The sequence below is a fragment of the Populus alba genome, chromosome 1 (genome assembly GCF_005239225.2).
Source record: "Populus alba chromosome 1, ASM523922v2, whole genome shotgun sequence".
Lineage (NCBI taxonomy): Eukaryota > Viridiplantae > Streptophyta > Magnoliopsida > Malpighiales > Salicaceae > Populus > Populus alba.
In genome coordinates, this window is record NC_133284.1 from 30,466,731 (window position 1) to 30,482,294 (window position 15,564).

Below are 15,564 nucleotides of genomic sequence, written 5' to 3' on the forward strand. Positions count from 1 at the left end.
AAACATTGAGGAGTTTTGCTTCGTAAGCATTGTAAAGAGGGGGCATCTGTTGTTACCCAATTTTTGACCCATCTTTTTAATAAATTTTTCAAAAAATCCAAAAATAGTGAAAAACAAAAAAAATCCAAAAAAATATGTTTTTAATATATTTGGAATGTTTTTAGCATTTTCAACGTCTTCAAAAAAAATTTTAATTTTCAATTGTTTTTTCGAACGCGTTCGACTTTTCACGCGTCATTTTTAAAATCATTGATTTTCCTCATCGAGTCGATGTTGATATTGCTCGTTTTCAAAAAAATACAAAAAAACAAGAAAAATCAAATTTTACAAAAAAAAAAAAAAAAAGTTAAGAGACCAATTTTGAGACCCAAATAATATTTTTGCAGGGAGTTTTGAATATTAGAGGGGGAGGCAACCTAAGAACTTTTTTTTTCTCTTCACCCGAAAGCAGCCGCTCCCCCTGGCCCAATACCATTTAATCCCTCTCTTTTAGCTGAAAATTAGGGACTTAGCCCCCCACCCATGGTCTTCTTTTCCTTGTTTCTAGCCGACATGGAGGCCCCTCCTCATGAGGAGAGCCCCTATTTCTTCTCATCCCCAGCGATTTGAAGATGGGGGGTATTTGTCAATTTTTTTCGGGGGTCCCGAGAGCAGTGGGCAGAGACCCACGGAGTCCCTCACCTTTTGAATTTTCTTCTTCTCCCTGAACCGGCCAAAACACAGCCGAGACCCCCCTCCAAAGCCATTTTTTCTTTTCTTCCTCAGCCTCCCGAAGACCCCACCTCCACCAGACCTCCACTTTACCCATCGCAGCCACCGAACCAGCAGCCCCTCACTCTCTTCATCAGACCACAAGCAACAATAACCCAGCACAGCCAACACCCCAGTTCCTCCATCTCCCTCCTGGCCATATATTTTTTTTTTCTTTCTTTCTCTCAGCCGACCCACACCGCTGTTTTCCTCTCCCTCACCGGATAAACCAAGAGCAGCGTTTTCTTCTCCTCTGATCTCATCAGCAGCAGCCGGTCAACGAACAGAGCCCATCACAGCGGCGGCCGAGCTCCTCCAGCACACCGAGACGCCGCCCCTCACCGCTGATCTCCCTTCCACCAAGCCACCGATCTGCAGGCGATCTCCTCAGCACCGCCACCGATCTCCCCACGATTGAAGAACCCAGCTCAGCCACACCGCGAGACAATCTCCCCTCCTCCAGCCGTTTCTCCAGCGGCGGCCCGCAGCAGCGCCGTCCACAGATCGGCAGCCACCGCCTCCAATACTCCTTCCACAACCACCAGATCAGCCGGAAGAAAAATGGCAGAATAACGAAACTGAACAGCAAAGAGTGAAGCAGACCCGAAACGAAGAGGAAGAGAAATAAATTGAAAACAAAGAACAAAAATTAAAATCAACTGCTTTGTTGGGTTTTTCTGTTGTTATTGCAGGTCACCTCTGGCGAGGAAAGAAAGGGGGAGGAGGTCGTTGCAGACCCCCCCTGTTTCGGGTTGTTTTGGACCACGCGCCGCCAGTGGCGGTTGTGCGTGAGATCCACGCGTTGCCACTGTTCCTGCGCCCAGAAAATTTGTTGGACACTGTTCCGGCTGCTGAAGGCTATCCCTGTAATTTCTAGATTGTTTAGGGGCTGTTTTGTAATTTAAAATTTGTTTGATGTATTTTTTTATTTGGTTTTGAATTTTTATTTGTATTTTATAAATATGGATGTAAAAGAAAAAGAAAAGAAAAGAAAAGAAAAAATAATAATAGAAAAAGAGGTGTGTGTTTGTATTTTTTTTTATGTATGTTATTGAATAAAAAAAAAAAAGGAATTTAAATGTTTTTTTTTGTTTTGGGCGGGCTGGAACATCAGCCCAGCCCATGCGGCTGGGCTGAGTCCAGCCCTGTTGCATTTTTTGGGCCGGAACATCAGCCCAGCCCATGCGGCTGGGCTGAGTCCAGCCCTGTTACCAGAGGGCTGGAACACCAGCCCAGCCCATGCGGCCGGCTGAGTCCAGCCCAAGCTATTTATTATATGTGTATATATATATATTTATTTATTTTGTTTTTTTTTTTATGTACATATAATTTAATTTATATGCACAAATATCTAAAGGACAGATAAAAATCATGTTGAATTTTCCATGGAAATGTAGAACATGTATCTACATATAGTCTGGAAAAGTAATAACTGATTTATCAAAGCCTTAGAATTGTGTATTTTTGTTGATGAATGTTTTTTTATTATGATAAAATTGCAAGAATAAAGAAGAATTTAATATTTTGATTTGATCACGGATAAAGAATCATGAACTTACATGTAAGTTGTATTTTCTAAAATTCGATGAAAGAACAAAATTTTTAAAACTTCTTTAACACATCAAGTCCACGAAGCAGCTTACCTCAGGTAGGGTGCGTTAGGGGTGCTAATACCTTCCCTAACCACAACCAGTCTCTTACTCGCGATCTCTGACAAGACCAGTATATCAGGTTTCCTAGTAGCCCTCAATGAATTACTAGGTGGCGACTCTAACGAACCAAATCAGCAAAACAGAACGGAAAATCGCCAGCCGATGCCGCGCGCCGGATTTTTTTTGGGGGTGCGACAATGAACTTCTTCTCACCATTCTTAAGTTTAATAAGAATTCTGCCTCTTCCTTCACTGGTCTTTGAGAAAGATCTCTAAAGGTAATGTTACCTCTATAACTTTCATTGATATCAGCAAATGCTTCCTTCATACCACACATATGATTTGATGCTCTTGTATCTAGATACTAGGTGCTGGAGTTGTTGCCATCAAATTTTTCACAAGCCAACAATAATGCAGGCTCTTCAAAATCAATTTCTTTCTCAGCAAAGTTGACATTCTTGTCTTCAAATTTGTATTGTGAACAATCTGAAGCAAAATGACCATACTATTTACAATTATAACATTGTACATTTGCATTATTATTCCTCTAATTTGAATATCCTCGATGACTTCTTCCTCTACTTCAACCATGGCCTCTGAAATTAAATTTTTTTATTTCGTGCTCTATGAGATTTTTGATTTCTGAATGATCTACCATTATTTAGTGTCTATACCAAATTCTTCCTCTGAGAATTGTTAGTACTCACACGATTTTGGTGGAATACAATACACTAAATAATGGTACTCTCACACCTTTCATTAGCAAATCCATACAATATATATAGAGATTATAAAATGTCTTTTACAATCTTCAAAGTACTTCATTAATATTAGACTCTTCAATACTTACTCTAGATTCATAGTATTACTAGATTCATAGTATTTCTAGATTCATAATATTTCTGATGTGGATGATCATTCATTGTACTAACTTTAATACACTTAATCATGGTAAACAAGTTTAATAACTAACACTTTGAATCCTGCAACAAGAACTAGTCCTCTTCCTTATCTCTCTTCATTTCTTCCCTCTCTCCTCTTCAGTTTTCCTTTTCTTCTCTATGAAACCCTACTGCCATAATGACCTTATAATAAAGCACAAGAAGCAACAACAGAAGGATAACTCTATTTCCTTTTCTAATCGTGTTAGTTTTCTCAATAAGCTAGCTAGCTAGCTTTTCTTGTGCTTTGTATTGCAGGTGAAATTTACACTTGCTTGGTGCCTCAACATGGGTAGAAAGGTTGGGTTTCTAAAGGGGATGAAAGAGAGATTAGAGGGAAACAAGTGTTAGTCATGCAGAGTTGTGGATTTGCTAGCTCATGTTTGGTTAAACCAAGTTGAGTTCTCGCGAGAAATATCAGATCAAGGTGAGAGGATCAAAAGCATTTGTGATTCGGCTTTATATCTACATGTTTTACCAAAAACAAAATCCGCATTTTTTATATGGATATTTAGTCAATCAGTCAACCTATGATTTAGGTTAAGGACTCCATTAGGTCAAATTATTTTATTTTATTTTATTATATGATAGAAAATGCCAAAATTAAACTACCATTAATCCAATAATGAACGATAAAATTCAATAAAACCAGTGCGTTGCTTGCTTGATTTCCATAAAACCAGTGTCTGACTAAAGAAGACAAGATAACCACTTGTAGACTTGCAATCATCAATATTACCTGCCCAATATGCATTTGTAAAGCTGTCTATAGCAAAGAAGGAACTATGAGTGATATGTAAGCCATAGGTGGTCGTACCTCGTAGATAATGCAGAATGAGTTTAAAGACACCCCAATAAGAATATGTAGGAGTATGCATAAATTGGCAGACTCTATTAACAACAAAGCGGATATTTGGTCTTGTAAAGGTGATATATTAAAAAGCACCCATAATTTGACGAAACCGCGTAGGGTTAGAAAACAATGGATCTAGTAGAATGGTGACTTTGGAAGTAGAGATAAGAGTATCAACCAATTTATAAGAGGTCATATGATTAGTACTTAAAAGTGCATTTTTATTAAGGCTTTATATTATCATATTGCACTTAAAGTATCATTAAATTCCCTAACTTAAGTATGTTTTATAATAACAAGTCTGATAATATAAGATAGCTTTAATTTATGGTAAATGCTCATTTTAAATGCAGTCCTATCTCACAATTCAAAGGATTGATTGATGTGAGTAACTATTGAAAGTGAAAGGACAAAGATAGGGCTAAGCTTAGAAAAGAAATGCTGGTGCAATTCAAACTGGAACACCATTCGGTCATTGGGTCATATTTGGAGCTGTAGATCTTGGATTTAAGTATGGTTTATATGGATAGAAAGCTAAGACATAGGCTAAAGCATTCATGAGAGTCCAAGACTTAATTCTGCCATTTTGGAGTCCAAATCTTAGCATCAAAAGAGAAGTTTGAATTTATCCTACAGCCATATACTTTTCAGTGTTCAGTCCATTTCTCGAGTTCTAGAAATCCAAATGAGCTCATTCTTCTTTTAGAGGAAAGTTGAGACAGATTCCTATAACTTTAAGGAGATAACTTTTCCAAATTTTGATTGTAGAAATGTCATTTTGTCCAGAAAACAAATCCAAACCTAAACCACCAAGTCCACTAAGTCATTAGTTGGCCACTAATTCAATACTTAATTACTAAATGAATAGTTCTTTTTGGCCTATAAAAGAGGCATTTTCAATTTATTTAGGCATCTTTGTTTTCAGATTAAGATCATTTTCTTGCTTTCTCTATTTGTAATGTTCAAGTTTTCTTTCATGTTATATTAATATATTGTTTATGCTTTTTATTTCCTTTAATATACTTAGTTAACTTATATCATAATCATGTTCTTATCTTGTTAATTCATGTTTATCTTCTTCATGATGTTTAGATAAGTTTATTATGTCAAGGTGAAAATGTTTCACTAATAGTGTTAGAATAAGTATAATATAAACTTAATATGGACTTCAATGCTTATATCCAAGAAAAATTGATATTAACTTGTCTTATCATTTTTATCTTATCAATTCTTAGTACCTTGCTTGTTAAATGGTTAATCTAGATTTGTGTTGTATAATACTTGGTACATCAAATGCTTGATCCTTCATAGTCTTTGGCTGACATCATTGTTATGAGAGGAACTTTATTTGTTGCTAACATAAGTTAGCAACATGAATGCCTGATGATATTTACAAGTATGGTGTTACAAAAATAAGATAATTAATATGATCATGTTAATAATTTATAATGATTTTATACTTTACTAATTTCTAAAATTATTAGTGGATCCTCTAACCTTGATAATTGTTTTATCTTTGTTTTTATCCTTACATTAGTATCAAATCTGACTCAAGACTCATCAATTGTAGTGATCCATCCATAGCTGTTTTTAAAGTTAGGTCATCTATCATAGATATTGAATGAATCAGGGGATTTGCCATTTTCACATTTTTTTCTTATTTTCTTGTCCCAATATTGAATTCAAGAGATTCCTCCATCACCATTGTCGCACGTGTGCGGCGTCGCGGCGAAAATTATATAGTTGTTCCATTTTCTTATCTACAATGTAAATCTATCTATATCTATGGGGATACAAGAAAATATTGTCTTTTATGGGTGGAAAATGGAATGGGAGTCGCCACCTAGTATTTTGGTCACTAGGAACCCTAATTGGCCTCAGAGATCGGGTACGGGGACTGGTTGCGTAAAGGGAAGGTATTAGCACCCCAAATACGCCCTACCTAAGGTAAGCTGCATTGTTTTATTGTCTGATAAAACCTAAGGTCTTTTCGTGTTTTCCTAGTTGTTGGTATGGTTCAAGAAAAGTCCTTCTCGGTAAGGAGATCCTTATCTTAATGGGTAATTTTGACGTTAATAACATAATTTAATATTCGGAATACGTCTTACGTATAAGATCGTAACCCCAAATACTAAAAGAAAACACAATAATTTTTTTGGAATTTTTGAAATATTGGCCTAGTTCTCATGGCTTGAATAAACTGGTTATTAAAGCCAAAATGCATGCTAATACATATATTGTTTTGAAATTTCCTTTGTTGTGTGAAAATACGATGTTATAATATTTATATATATATTGGAGAGACTAGGCCGTATGCATGAAAACAAAACATTTTTTTTTTAATAAACTTTTTTTTGACGAAAACCGGGTATTTTAATACCGAATTTGTATATTTACAGTATAAAAATACAAACCGGTATTGATCAAAATACAGTAACAAAATTATGGAAAATCACATATTTTTTGAAAGTTTTTTTTTTAAATTTAAATTTTTTTACTACACCAGACCCGGCCCAAAAGGGGAATGGGCCAAAATAGGCCCGAAATAAAACAAGCCTACTTTCTACAATCCAGCCACCTGGGCTGGGCTGATATTCCAGCCCGAAATGAACATGGACTGGTTACTGTGCACCTGCACAGTAACCAGTTAATTAATTAGGTGGATACTGTGCACCTGCACAGTACCTGTTAATTAATTAGACATGCATAGTAACCGGGGAATTAATTAGCTGATTACTGTGCACCTGCACAGTAACCAGCTAATTAATTTCTTACTTGCAGAACGTGCACAGTGCACGTTCTGCATGCAAGAAGACGAATACGGGATAAGGGGAAGAGTTACCTGCGACGATGAGCTTGGGTAGAGGAGCTGACAATGGTGCTGGTGGCTGGTTTGGTGGTGGCGTTGCTGCGGCTCCTCTTCCTCTTCCTCTTCCTTACTCTTTTGGCGCTGCTTCTTCTCTTTATTTCCTTTTCTCCATCTATCAACAAGGTTCTTCTCTTTCTTCAGCAGCTTTGTGGAGATGCTGGTGGTGGCGACCTATGGAGTGACCTGGATGGTGGTCGGCCCTTCTTCCTCTTCTTCTTTGCATTTTTCTCTTCAGCTCTGTTCTCGTTTCCTCCTGCTTTTCACGGGGCTGTTGTTGACTGAGATGGCAATGGCAGCTGGTGGTGTGGGTAGTGCCGCTGTGTTCGTGCTCCAGGTGGCGTTGGTCTCGCGGCAGCCGGCTGTGGTTACTTTTCCTCCTCTCTTATGTCGTTGCTTCTTCTTTCCATTTCTGTCACCTTGTTTCTCTGCTTCTTCTTCGCTGGCTCCCTCTGTTTTGGTTTCTCTCTTCTCTACACTCTCACAGTATCTCTCATCCTCTCATCGTTTCAAACTTCCCTCCCCTTTCAATTTGCAAAAGCCTCTCCTTTCAGTTTTAAAAAATAACTCTCCCTCTCTCCCGGTCGTTCTCTCTCTTCAGGTTTTCTCCTTTTTTTCCCCTCTGTCTCCTCTGTTCGGGTCCTCTCTTTTCTTTCTGTTTGCTCTCTATTTATAGGGGGAAAAAAGGAGCTGGTCCTTTTGCTAGTGCGCCTTGGGAGCAAATCATGCGGCGGCTGGTCGGCCAGTGACTTCGGTCGGTGGTCCAAAGTCATGGGGTCGGTCAGTGGGTGCGAGGAGAGAGAGGCGGGAAGATTTTTTAAAAAAACAAAGGTTTTCTTCTCCCCCTGATGCACGTTCGGGGGGAAGAAGAAAGAGGAACAGTGTCGTTCAAAACGACATCGTTCCGATCTTCTTCCTTTATTTATTTATTTATTTATTTTTTGTGGGGACCCAAAAATGGGTTACAACAACCATGCTGTTTGCTTCTCTTGATTAGGTGGTTGTTGGAATTTCACCACTCTCTTTAGCTGCTGTAGTCTATCTTGCTCCTTCAGTAGAAGGAATTTTCTCCACGGGCTTGGCCTTGGTGCCCTAGAACCTAGGAAAACTATCGAACCCTCTTTAGCTAACACTTGATGTTCTGCTCAAAGGACCGGTAAGGAAACCACTGCCCATCAGCAACAGGCTGTTTGGGCTGCTGGCAATGACCCTGCTTCCAGCCCATGGGAGTAGAGGAATGAGAACCACAAAAATTAGACCTATAATAGTTGTTGTACTTGTTGCTATCGGAGCACCAATGGCTACGAGAATGACCTCTGTGATGACTAAAATGGGGGTTGTGCTGCTGCTGGGCAAGGTGAGCAGAGGGCAACAAAGATGATATAGGCAACAGAGGTGGATTTGCAGCTAAGGATTGAAGAGAGGTCTTATGCAGAAACTCATGAGTAAGAAAATGGTTGTAAAGGTCAGCATATAACAACAGTATTGCCTTGGTTACAAGACTAGTTACCAAGTCTTTAAACTCACCACGAAGACCATGAAATATATAGAGGTTGAAGTCTTCAAGAGAAAGGGGTCGGCCAGTAGCAACCAATTCATCAAATAATGACTTGGCGTGCTACATGTATGTAAACCAAAGCATCTCATTGCCGATGATCTTGAAAAGACACATGGAGTTGCATAATACGAGAATTCGACGGAGAAGCAAGCGCTTTCTCAAGAGTGCACCAAACACAAGAAGAAGTCTAACAATTTACCACAAGATGTAGGATGTTTATGGAGAGAGAAGAGAGTAACGCGCTTAAAATAAGCTGATCCTATTGCTTCTAATAAAAAAAAAAAGGGGTTGATTTTCAAAGAAAAACCATCAGAACTATCAGAAACATGAGAGGGTGGATATGGCACTTAGCCATAAAAAAGTGGAAAACACCTTGACCATGAAGATATTGCTTCATCTACATTCACCAATAAAGATAGTTGGTATAATGAACTACTATGGGTCTGTTATGAAGATAGTATGATGTTTTGATGGTCACTATGGGTTGTTGGCCATGTTGGAGGCTACAGTTTGAGAGGGGTAGTTGATAGCTCATTGGTTTTGGTATGGAGGAGAGTGCTTTTTTTGGCTTAGGAGAGGTCTGGTGGTACTAGTTCCACTCACTAGCTTTTCAGTGAGGATACATTGTGCAAGACGCCTTGTTCGGAGAAGAAGACGACGCTATTGGTCTTTAATTAGTAGAAGTTGTGGAGGAGATTTCTAGGGTTTTTTTTGTTTGAAATCGATGAAGCAAGAGTACAAACATTTGTTGATGAGTGTTTACTGTGGGGGTTTATGGAGGAGATGGGGGCTACTCTTTGTCGGAAGGGTGAGGGAAGGCAGTTGAGAGGTTTTATGGTTGGGTGATGAATAAGGGACTAGAGGAAGTGTTGTCAGGGGGAGAGGAGGAGCTGAAGTTGGGATTGTGTGCATATGAGTTTATACTACGTTTTGTGAGCTCACTTAGATGGATGATTGAGAGCTTGGAGAGCTAGATCTCTTGTCTGTGGTAGGAACTGCTAGTGGTTGCTGGCGGCTGGCCTAAAAAAATAGGTTTAGGGTTTTTTAAGTGTATTTTTTTTGGAAAGTGTGTGAGCTAGATAGAGTTTTTTTCTAGTATTTTTCAGTTAGTGTTTTTTTATCCTCTCTCCTAAACCTTCCCTCCTTTTTGTGTTTGCATAACAACATATTTATAGATAAAGATTTTTGTCATGTTTCCCTCGATTGCTTGGTTCCCAAGCAATCTAAATTTTCTTTGATCCTTTATTTTCTTCCTTTACACTTCTGGTTCCTTTGCTCATTTATCATTGACTTAAAAAACACATTAACAACTAAACGTGTTGAAAGTAAATTTTTTAAAAAGTTTTAAATTCTTTAGAAAAGATGCTGAAAATGATGCAAATACATCAAAAACATATATTTTTTAGGTTTCTATTGGGTTTTTTTTTTTTCTATTTGTTTCTCCTTGTCGCATGTCAAAATCCGCGCGGCATAGGCTTGGAGATTTTTCATTTCTCGTTTTTTTTTATTGGTTCGTTGGAGTCGCCACCTAGTAATTGATTGAAGGCTACTAGGAGACCGGATGAGCTGGTCTTGTCAGAGATTCGCGGGTAAGGGACTGGTTGTGGTTAAGGAAGGTATTAGCACTCCTAACGCACCCTACTTGAGGTAAGCTGCTTCATGGCTTTGACGTGTTAAAGAAGTTTTAAAATTTTGTCCTTTCATCGGATATTAGAAATACAACTTACGTATAAGTTAATAATTCTTGACCGTGATCCAATCAAAATATTAAATTCTTCTTTAATCTTTACAATTTTATCATAAATAAATAAAACATCCATAAAACAAATACAAACACACGCATACTTTACTATATTTTTTCCTTTTTTTCTTTTCTTTTCTTTTATATACACATTACAAATAATAAAAATTCATTACTAAACAAAAAAAATAAAAAACAATTTAAAATTACAAAACAGCCCCTAAAACATCCAAAGGCTTCTGGAATCTGCAGGAACAGTGCACGGGAACAGAGGCGGCGCATCTTCTCCACGCGCCCTGCCACTAGCGGCGCTGGGTTCACGCGCCGCCGCCGATGAAAAGAGCAGAACCGTGGCTCAAAAACGTCTTCTTCTTCTCTGTCTTCCTATGCCGGCGGTTACCTGAAAAAAACAACTAAAGCCGCAACAACCAGTTGATTTTAGTTTTTATTTCATTTTGTCTTTGAAATCTGCTTTGGCTTTTTTCTTTTTCAGATCTGCTCCGCTTCTCTGCCTCCTCCCTTCTCTGTTTCAGGCGGGTCGGTTTGTTATGGGTTTGTCTTCTTCTCCTCTGTTTCGGGTGGCAGATCGGGAGGCACTGCAGTGTGCAAAGGGCGACGATGGATCTGTGGCGGCGCTGTTTGATGACGATGTGGTCGGCGCTGATGGCTCTGTGGGTGTGCTGCTGGACGGTCTTCACCCCTGACGATGGTAGCAGCCTATGATGGCTACCGGTAGGTTGGCTAGAGAAGAAAATCAGAACCAAGGGGGGCAGCTGTTTGGCCTGTTTGTTTCTCGAGAGGAGGAAGGAGATGAGGGCTCTGGTTTTCTTTGGCAAGACCAAAGGGAAAAAATGAGTGGCCGACTGTGAGAAGGAGAACCGATTTTGGTTTTGGGTAAGCGGCTGGAGAGGGAAAACGAAATGGCCAAGGGGAGGAGGCGATCGAGAGTGGTAGAGGACCGCCAACTGGCTTTTTTGTTGGCTGGGAGTTGGGTTTTTCTCTTTTTGATCGAGGGGGCGCGGCGGCTGTGTCTCCAAAAAATCCCAAACCGGGGAGGGTGGCTGTTGGCTTTGAAAGAGATGGGTTTAGGGTTAGGGTTTTCTTTTTTGTGTTTTTTTTTATATATTTCAAAATTGCCCCCTCCCTTTTGTGTGTACTGAAGACCAGTATTTATAGGCAAAAATATTGCTAGGTTTCCAAATTTGGTCCCTCAGCTTCTTTTTTTTTTGTAAATTTGGTTTTTCTTAATTTTTTTTTGTATTTTTTGAAAACGAGCAATATCAATGTCGACTCAATGAGGAAAATCAATTATTTTAAAAATGACGCGTGAAAAATTGAACGCGTTCGAAAGACCTTTGAAAATTTAAATTCTTTTTTAGACGACGTTGAAAATGCTAAAATGACAAAAATATATTAAAAAAACATATTTTTTTAGGATTTTTGTTGTTTTTCTCTATTTTTGGATTTTTCTAAAAATTTATCAAAATATGGGTCAAAAATTGGGTAGCAACACTTCTTTTTAAAAAAATTTAAAAAACATTTTCAAAAACTGGGTAGCAACAACACTGACCTTTTCCTACAACTCTAGAAACGCACCAACCACCAAAATAAAATAAAAACATGTACGCATGAATTAATTTCTGGACCTGAAGGAATGCTTTCTCTTCAATGAACACAAACTAGAATATCACCTTTTATTAGTATTTGTTGACAATATCAATTAGATAATGATTCTGCAATGATGTAACTAGGTTCCATGCATTTGTCCCGAATTGTTTGATCGACCAAAATATATAAATACTGATGCTTAATTTGACACCACACGTACTTTAACTTAGCATTAATTAATTACTAGGATATATATACATGAGAATACTCGCAATATTACATGTTAGATATGGCTGGCACAAGATCTCATTACTGATGGGAGACAAGGATATATGCCAACTATTTTTGTTTCAAGAAGCAGATTTTTCCTTTTTTATTTTCTCTAACACGTCATTTTGTTGGTAAAACTGAATGGAATTGTTCGTAAACCATACATTACAGAAGATGTGCAACACGTCTCAGTAATATAGTGGAAACCTGTTTTCCTTTTTTTTTTTTTTTTTTTTTTTTTTTTTTCTGGTGTTGACAGAAGCGTGAGAACATGGTATTAACTTTTGGTTTGTTAGAATTAGTTGAAAACATCAAACAATAAAAAAATATGTAGTAGTTGAGGCCTTAGCTATAAAAACTGAAAACTTTGTATTGATTCCCATCTCCAGACCATAGTGGTGGAAATTGAAGAGTAGCCAATTTCTCCAAACATGGCCAACATTGGGCCTCAACTAGTGTGTGCCTTGGCACTATGGTTGATAGCTGCTCAAGTAGCTGCTGATAAAGATGACCTTTACAAATATTCATCACCGCTACCACCTATATTACCATATTATCCTCCTGAATATTATTACAAATCTCCACCTCTCCTGTCACCATCACCCCCTCCCCCATACATTTATAAGTCTTCTCCTCCACCATCACCACCTCCACCTCCACCATATATCTACAAGTCCTCACCACACCCACCTCCATCTCCACCATCACCATATATCTATAAGTCACCAACCCCGCCATCACCTTCCCCACCTCCACCTTATGTTTACAAATCTCCACCTCCCCCATCACCATCACCCCCTCCCCCTTACATTTATAAGTCTCCTCCTCCACCATCTCCATCACCACCTCCACCATATGTCTACAAGTCCCCACCACCCCCATCACCATCTCCACCACCACCATACATCTATATGTCACCACCCCCACCATCACCTTCCCTGCCTCCACCATATGTCTACAAGTCCCCACCACCTCCATTACCATCTCCAACTCCACCTTATGTTTACAAATCTCCACCTCCCCCATCTCCCTCCCTCCCTCCCTCCTCCATACATTTATAAGTCTCCTCCACAATCTCCATCACCACCTCCACCATATGTCTACAAGTCCCCACCACCCCCATCACCATCTCCACCACCACCATACATCTATATGTCACCACCCCCACCATCACCTTCCCTGCCTCCACCATATGTCTACAAGTCCCCACCACCTCCATTACCATCTCCAACTCCACCTTATGTTTACAAATCTCCACCTCCCCCATCTCCCTCCCTCCCTCCCTCCTCCATACATTTATAAGTCTCCTCCACAATCTCCATCACCACCTCCACCATATGTCTACAAGTCCCCACCACCCCCATCACCATCTCCACCACCACCATACATCTATAAATCACCACCCCCACCATCACCTTCCCCGCCTCCACCTTATGTCTACAAGTCCCCACCTCCCCCATCACCATCACCCCCTCCCCCTTACATTTTTAAGTCTCCTCCTCCACCACCGCCTTCACCACCTCCACCATATGTTTACAAGTCCCCACCACCCCCATCACCATCTCCACCACCCCCATACATCTATAAGTCACCACCACCCCCATCACCATCTCCACCACCCCCATACATCTATAAGTCACCACCTCCACCATCACCTTCCCCACCTCTAACATATGTTTACAAATCCCCACCACCTCCATCACCTTCACCTCCTCCCCCTTATATGTACAAGTCTCCACCTCCCCCATCTCCATCACCCCCTCCCTCATACATTTATAAGTCTCCTCCTCCACCATCTCCCCCACCACCTCCACCTTATATGTACAAGTCCCCACCACCTCTATCACCATCTCCACCTCCACCTTATGTTTACAAATCTCCACCTCCCCCATCTCCTTCCCCCCCTCCTCCGTACATTTATAAGTCTCCTCTTCCACGTTCTCCTTCACCACCCCCTCCCTATGTCTACAAGTCCCCACCACCACCATCACCATCTCCACCACCACCATACATCTATAAGTCCCCACCTCCACCATCACCTTCCCCACCTCCACCATATGTTTACAAATCCCCACAACCTCCATCACCTTCACCTCCACCACCATACATCTACAAGTCACCACCTCCACCATCACCCTCCCCACCTCCACCGTATGTTTACAAGTCCCCTCCACCTCCATCACCATCACCTCCCCCACCATACATCTACAAGTCCCCACCACCTCCGTCACCTTCACCTCCTCCCCCTTATATGTACAAGTCTCCACCTCCTCCACCTTCGTCCCCCCCTCCTCCATACATTTATAAGTCTCCTCCACCATCTCCATCACCACCGCCTCCCTATATCTACAAGTCTCCACCACCCCCATCACCATCTCCACCTCCTCCATATGTCTACATATCCCCACCACCCCCATCACCATCTCCTCCACCACCATACATCTATAAGTCACCACCTCCACCATCACCTTCCCCACCCCCACCTTATGTCTACAAGTCCCCACCACCTCCATCACCATCTCCACCTTCCCCACCCCCACCTTATGTTTATAATTCGCTGCCACCACCATCTCCATCGCCACCCCCTCCCTATGTATATAAATCCCCACTACCACCATCTCCATCACCACCTCCTCCTTGTGTATATAAATCCCCACCTTCACCATCTCCATCACCCCCTCCTCCTTACTACTACATGTCCCCACCACCACCTTCTCCCTCACCACCCCCTCCTCCATATTACTAGACAAATTAAATTATGTTTTTTATATTCATGTAAGTTTTGTTTCGGACATTAATTTGTTAATAATTTTATTTTTCTTCTTTTATCTTGGTTTTATCCTGTCGTGTCATCTAATTTTGAGGATCTGTTTTGAATTGCAGGTTGTGTATTTATGAAGACAATAATGGCTGCAAGAAGCACTGAAATGATTTCTTGGTGGCTCATATTCATTCATTCTGTCTCAATGAAACGCCCTTCTCAAGAGCTAGAACGAGCAACGTGAACGTGATGCTTCGCAGTGTTTATATAGGGAGAGACTTTTTCTTTGTTTCAGTTTCATTACTCCATCGGTTCATGTCTGTAATGGAGTGATTATTTTTGTTGTATGTTCGCTTCTTTTATACTTATTATTATAATTACTCATTTTTTCTGTAATGGAGTGTTTTTATTAAAAAAATAATAATTATTAAATATTTCCTCAAGCCCTAATTGTAAGAAAAAATAATAATATAGAGCTTACAATTAGCTCTAATATTATAGAGTTTGGCAATTAACTGGCAAGAGTTTCATTCAAAGGTTGGTACCAGTGTTATTCATATTTCAT

General features: G+C 40.0%; 1 pseudogene; it reads left to right on the forward strand.

The window, feature by feature from the left end:
- Positions 1–12,643: 12,643 nt before the first annotated feature.
- On the forward strand, positions 12,644–15,394 carry LOC118032952 (uncharacterized; annotated as a pseudogene).
- The last annotated feature ends 170 nt before the right edge of the window (positions 15,395–15,564 follow it).